Genomic DNA, 5797 nt, shown 5'->3' on the forward strand with positions numbered 1-5797 from the left:
AAAAACTTCTGGTGATGTGCTGCAGTTTCTTGCTGCTTCTTCAGGCTCCAGTTGATTGGCAGAGTAATGTCAGCTGAGACAGATGCACTTGCTGAGGCAGGACCCTTGCAGAATCAAGGCATGTTGAGGACACATGATGTTCCAAGGGTATAAATAGGACTTGACAGTGACAGAGGCTGAGCTAGGCTTGCTTATAGAGCTAGCTGTGCAATGCTTGTGGTTCTCTAGTCTTCCTTTATGTTTGCTTCCCTCCCGGTCCCTCCTGCCGACTTGTGCCAAGGATGAGACCTGGCTGTCTCTGCTTGGTCCTATGACTGCTGTTGCTAACCTGACTCTACCCAACTGGACTACAGGTGTATTGGTGAAGTGTTTGTAATTGGATCGAGCTGCCAAGCTAAACTATGGACTGAACTGCTGATTTCCAGACAACACAGATGGGACTTTCTCCAAAGAACCTTTCTAAACAGGTCCATTCCTCTCATGCCCCTGCACTCATACCCTTTCTTTTCCACTACTTCTGGTGAGTGGTGGGCTACAAGGGAGGTTAAGGCATTTAAGAACCAAAATCTGGAGTATAAAACAGAAAGATTAAATAAAATTAAAAAATAACTAAACATAAAAAAATAAGGTTTGAAAAACTTAAAGTTACACCATAGTCTTCAACAAAAGATAAAACAATTATTGAAAAAAGAGGCCATGAATTTGAAGGGGAGTGAAGAGAGACAGATATATGGGAGGGTTTGGAAGGAGGAAAGGAAGGGATAAATGTTGGAATTATATTACAATCCTGATTTTTTTTTCTTTAAATACTGTCTTCATGCAGCTGGTAGATGAATGAATGAAATGGAACTAAAAATTGAAAAATCCAAATAATCTTCTGGCCTAAAGAAAAGCTTCAGCAATTAAGAGTACTTTCTGTGCTTCCAGAGGACATGAAGTGGGTTTCTAGCACCCACACAGAGGCTCAGAACTGTCTGTAACTCCAGTTCCAGGGATCCAATGCCCTCCATAGGCACCAAGTATGCATATGATGCAGATACATATATGGAGATTAAACACATACACACATAAAAATAAATAAATCTCTTTTTTCTGATCAAAATCTTGGTGCGGAGTGGGGGGTATGGCATACTGGTAGAGTATCACATACAAGGCCATTGGGTTCTATTCTCAGGGCTGGGTATTGTTTTGAAGTCCAAACTCTAGGAAATAGCAAATAGTTTATCATGGTAAAGTCTTTTTCTACCTCAAGTTTACCAGGTCTGTGAGAGCAAAGATGTGGAACAAAGAATTACTATGGAGTCTACCCCAATGTTCAGATTTATTGCCCAGTCAAGGCTGAAGAGAGTGGACTATGCAACTAAAGAGAAATCAATGATGTGTGAGGAAAGGAAAAGAACTTTATGAAATAAACAAATAAGTAAAAAAAAAAGATAGAGTTTATAAATCATAGGGCAATGGAGACTCCTTCTGGGCTTTATCAATGTTATGGCCCTTGGTAAAAGTATTCCAGCCACAATATTATATCTAAACCATAAAGTAAAATGATGACTTAGAGCCACCTCCTACCTGGCTTTGGAACTGACCAGACTAGGGAGACAGTGAATGAAGAAATAGTAGGCATAGTTATAGAAAATATGGGATGGGGGGGCGAATGTGCTCTGATGGAGAAGTACCAGAAGCCCAGAAATTCAATGTGTTTATTATATACAGCTGAACAAGTATATAGGTTTATTATACACAGTTGAATTTGGAGGCTGACTAGCTAGTCTCAATAGGCAGTCTCTGTAGGGGAGCTGTCTCAGGCTACAGTTATCCTGGAATAGAAAACTGTAGTTGATACTTTTTTGCACATACTGTCAACATCTATTATCTGTTAAAGAGAAGGCTTTGTGATTCCCCTGAGCCTGACCCAAGGAAGGCCTAACCATTACTATGGGCCTGAGGCACTGAGGTCCTTGATGTGGCTATGTTCATGCAAACAATAAGCATTTACTCAGGACATCATACACCCCACACACACAGAGTTCAGACTACTGAGCTTGAATTCAGCTCCATGATTTACAAAGGTAACCATAGAACAGTGGGCAAATTATTTAACCTATGTCCCAGTTTCCTTTTCTGACTAAAGAGGGACATTATTAGCATCTACCACTTAGTGATATATATGTGAGTTAATATTTTAAATTATTAGAATTATTCCTGAAATATAGTAAACATTTATGCACGTTTTAAGCAAGTAAAATATAACATTTAAAATGAAAACATTTTCATAGTGCATCATAAGAGATAGAGACTGCTCAATAAGGAAGAAGTCCTATAAGCAACCCTAAAGGAACCCATTAATTTTTCAAAAATAAGAAGGCATGAAAATTGAAAAAAGGACTAGTTGTAAAGAGGAAGGGAATCAGCAGGAGTGGAAAAAGAACAAAAGAAGGAAATGGGTGTTGAATATGATCAAAATCCATTATAAACATGCATGAAAATATGAAAATAGTACTAAATATTATATATGATTAATATATACTAATAAAGAAAATTTAAGTGATCAACTATGATAAAAGAATATCTGTAAGTTAGATACATTGAACAGTTTGTGGCATTTGCCTCTACTGGGGTTGGGAAATAAAGATAATTTATATTTTTTCTCTCTATTGTTCTGTTATTTTCTAAGTTTCCCAATGTGTATGTGTGTATAATAAATTTAACCTTCACATTATTAAGCAAGCATTTATACTCAAATATATACACATATAAATAGCACAAAAAGCAGTATGTAGGCAGATGGGGAAGTGACTAACAGCAAATATGTCTTAAATTGCTAAACAACTCAGTGTTACTTAGTAAAGAACCTACAACAGAGGGAAAATTAGTCAAAAAGTTAAAATAAACACTCTATGGTAATGGTTGAGAGGATAAAAGTACATTAGAAGGGAAACAAGAAAGAAAACATCTGAGTACAGGGATCTAATTGTCCTCAGAAAGAAGGTCACTGAATACATTCTCGTCAAACAAGATAAAACCCAGTATTCTACAAACAATGACAATATCTCACACAATCTAACCTAACAAGGTCAAGTCATTTAATACACATGTGTTAGAGTTACAAAAATAAAAGCATACAAATTATACAGTTGATAATTTGAAATATGATATAAATAAATATCCTATAATATTTTGAGGGTCTCTGGCATCTTCCTGACTATCACTCATCAAGAAAAAACTCCACACTTGTCAAAGATATTTTTGTATAATAACAGGTGAGTTTTATTCCTAAAATTTTCCAGACTAACCATACAAAATGCACCTCTATATATTATAATCAGGCTTATAAAACACAGAAATAAGGGGAAACTAGCTCAAAAGACATTATTTCGAGAAGAAAAGACATTACTGCTGTGCTGGCTAGTTTGTATGTCAATTTGACACAAACTATAATCATTTGGAAAGAGAAAATCTCAACTGCAAAAAAATGGCCCCACCAGATTAGACTGTGGGCAACCCTCTGGGAATTTTCTTGATTGGTGATAGATGTGGTCCAAACTAAGGAAGTATGAAAAAGCAACATTGAAGTCTACTTCTTTATAAGCTTATTTAAAATTATATGGAAAATAAAAATAACTTGAACACACAAAAGTATATTTTATGGGTATATAAGGATGCTCTCAGATGCTGTTATTAAAAGTCTCTGACAAGTGTGGAGTCCTTCCCTGACAAGAGATAGTCAAGAAGACACAAGAGGCCCTCAGAATATTATATAATATTGTTATTACTCTTAGGTACTGACCAGAACTAAATATTAAAACCAGGAATCTTCCTCCATGGTAGCTTTCAGTATGCTAGAAGGTGCTATGTAGGCTGGTAAGGAAGAAAATATACCAATAGTCTTAACCAGCTGTTAACCCTGTGTGATACACAATACCAACATGTAAGACACTCTGCACCCAGTAGTACAACTGCAGCATGACCATCATGGGGGTAACCAATTCCTTCTGATTGGATTTTAGGCCTGGTTCACAGAAGAGAATGATGTATTGTAAATCTAATCAAAAGCTCAAACTTGGGGAGGTCAAAGTCCCTAAGTAGGACTTATTACTGTTGTTTTGCAAAGTGGACATGTTGTTAAACTGCATTCTAAATGTTTATGAGATTATACCAATAGATTAGTGCTGTTCTCAGCACTGGTCACAGAAGTATCTTTTTTAGCAGTGGGTAATAGTTAATGCAGTGACTCAAAACTGGTCAAAATGCCAAAACTATGTATCTGTTAAGTGGTAAGCCATAAATAGGATATCTATATAACCCTCTCCAAATCTCAGAAGACATCATAGATGAAAAGCAACAAAGAATGTAAAGAATGAATGATAAGGAAAATTGCTGTGAAATATTGTCTTCTGGACATGACATGGCAATTACACTGATGAATTCAAAGCAGCTATGGTAGGCTCCAACTTGTGAAGGTTTTGTGTTATACTATTTTATTAATTTTAAGAAATATGACAAAAAAGATATTGCAGTTATTGAAGGGGGGTCTCTGGGAGGAGTTGTGGTACAAAGGGGAAACAAGGATGTGATTTAATTCTATTTACTTAAAATATGTTTTTAAGAGTTAACAAATTCATGGGCTAGAGAGATGGCTCAGGGGTTAAGAACACTAACTGCTCTTCTGAAGGTCCTGAGTTCAAATCCCAGCAACCCCATGGTGGCTCACAACCACCTGTAACAAGATCTGACGCCCTCTTCTAGAATGTCTGAAGACAACTACAGTGTACTTACATATAATAAATAAATAAATATTTAAGTAAAAAAAAAGTTAACAAATTCAGATAAATTGAAACCATGGAACTTATCATAAAGCAATAAAAGTTAAACAAAAAGGCAAAAAAAAAAAAAAAAAAAAAAAAAAGAAAACAATTACAAGAATGCAGAGACATCCTGTGGATTGGATAAAAAATTTTATCTACTAAAACATCCAACAGGATATTCATTTCTAGCACATGTAAAGGAATGAAAAACATTAAAAGATCATCTAATCAATAAGTGGCATATTGATCTGAATAGACCATTTTTTTCATTAGATTATTTTCTTTATTTACATGTCATGTGATTTTTCTTTTCCCAGTTTCCCCTCCCAGGATAAAACAAACAAACAAAAACAACAAGAACAAACCCCTGTTGGCTCCCCCCTCCCCATGATTGCCACCCCACCCTCTCCCACTTATTGGCCCTGGCATTTCCCTACACTGGGGCACAGAACCATCACAGGACCAAGGACCTCTCCTCCCATTGATGATTGATTTTGCAATCCTCTACTATATACATGCTGCCAGAACAATCAGACCCCTCCATGTGCAGTCCTTGGTTGGTAGTTTAGTCCCTAGGAACTCTGAGGGTACTAGTTTGTTCATATTGTTGATCGTCCTAAGGGGCTGCAAACCCTTCAGCTACATTGGTCCTTTCTCTAACTCCTTCACTGGGGACCCTGTACTCAGTTCAATGGATGGCTGTGAGCCTCTACATCTGTATTAGTCAGGTACTGTCAGAGCCTCTCAGGAGATAGCTATATCAGGCTGGCTCGTCCTTCCTTCAGTCTCTACTCCATAGTTAGTCTCTTCCATGGGTATTTTTCCACCTTTTAAGAAGGAATGAAATGTCCACATTTTGGTCTTCCTTTTTCTTGACTTTCTTGTGGTTTGTGGGTTGTTCTTCCTGTATTCTGAACTTCGGGATTAATAACCACTTATCAGAGAGTGCATACCATGTGTGTTCTTCTGTGATTGGGTTACCTCACTCAGGA

The 5797-nt window shown here is 36.8% G+C and overlaps 1 pseudogene; it reads left to right on the forward strand.

The window, feature by feature from the left end:
* Nucleotides 1-5797, forward strand: part of LOC116103356 — an 18065-nt pseudogene that overhangs the window by 480 nt on the left and 11788 nt on the right.

This window comes from Mastomys coucha, chromosome X (genome assembly GCF_008632895.1).
Source record: "Mastomys coucha isolate ucsf_1 chromosome X, UCSF_Mcou_1, whole genome shotgun sequence".
NCBI lineage: Eukaryota > Metazoa > Chordata > Mammalia > Rodentia > Muridae > Mastomys > Mastomys coucha.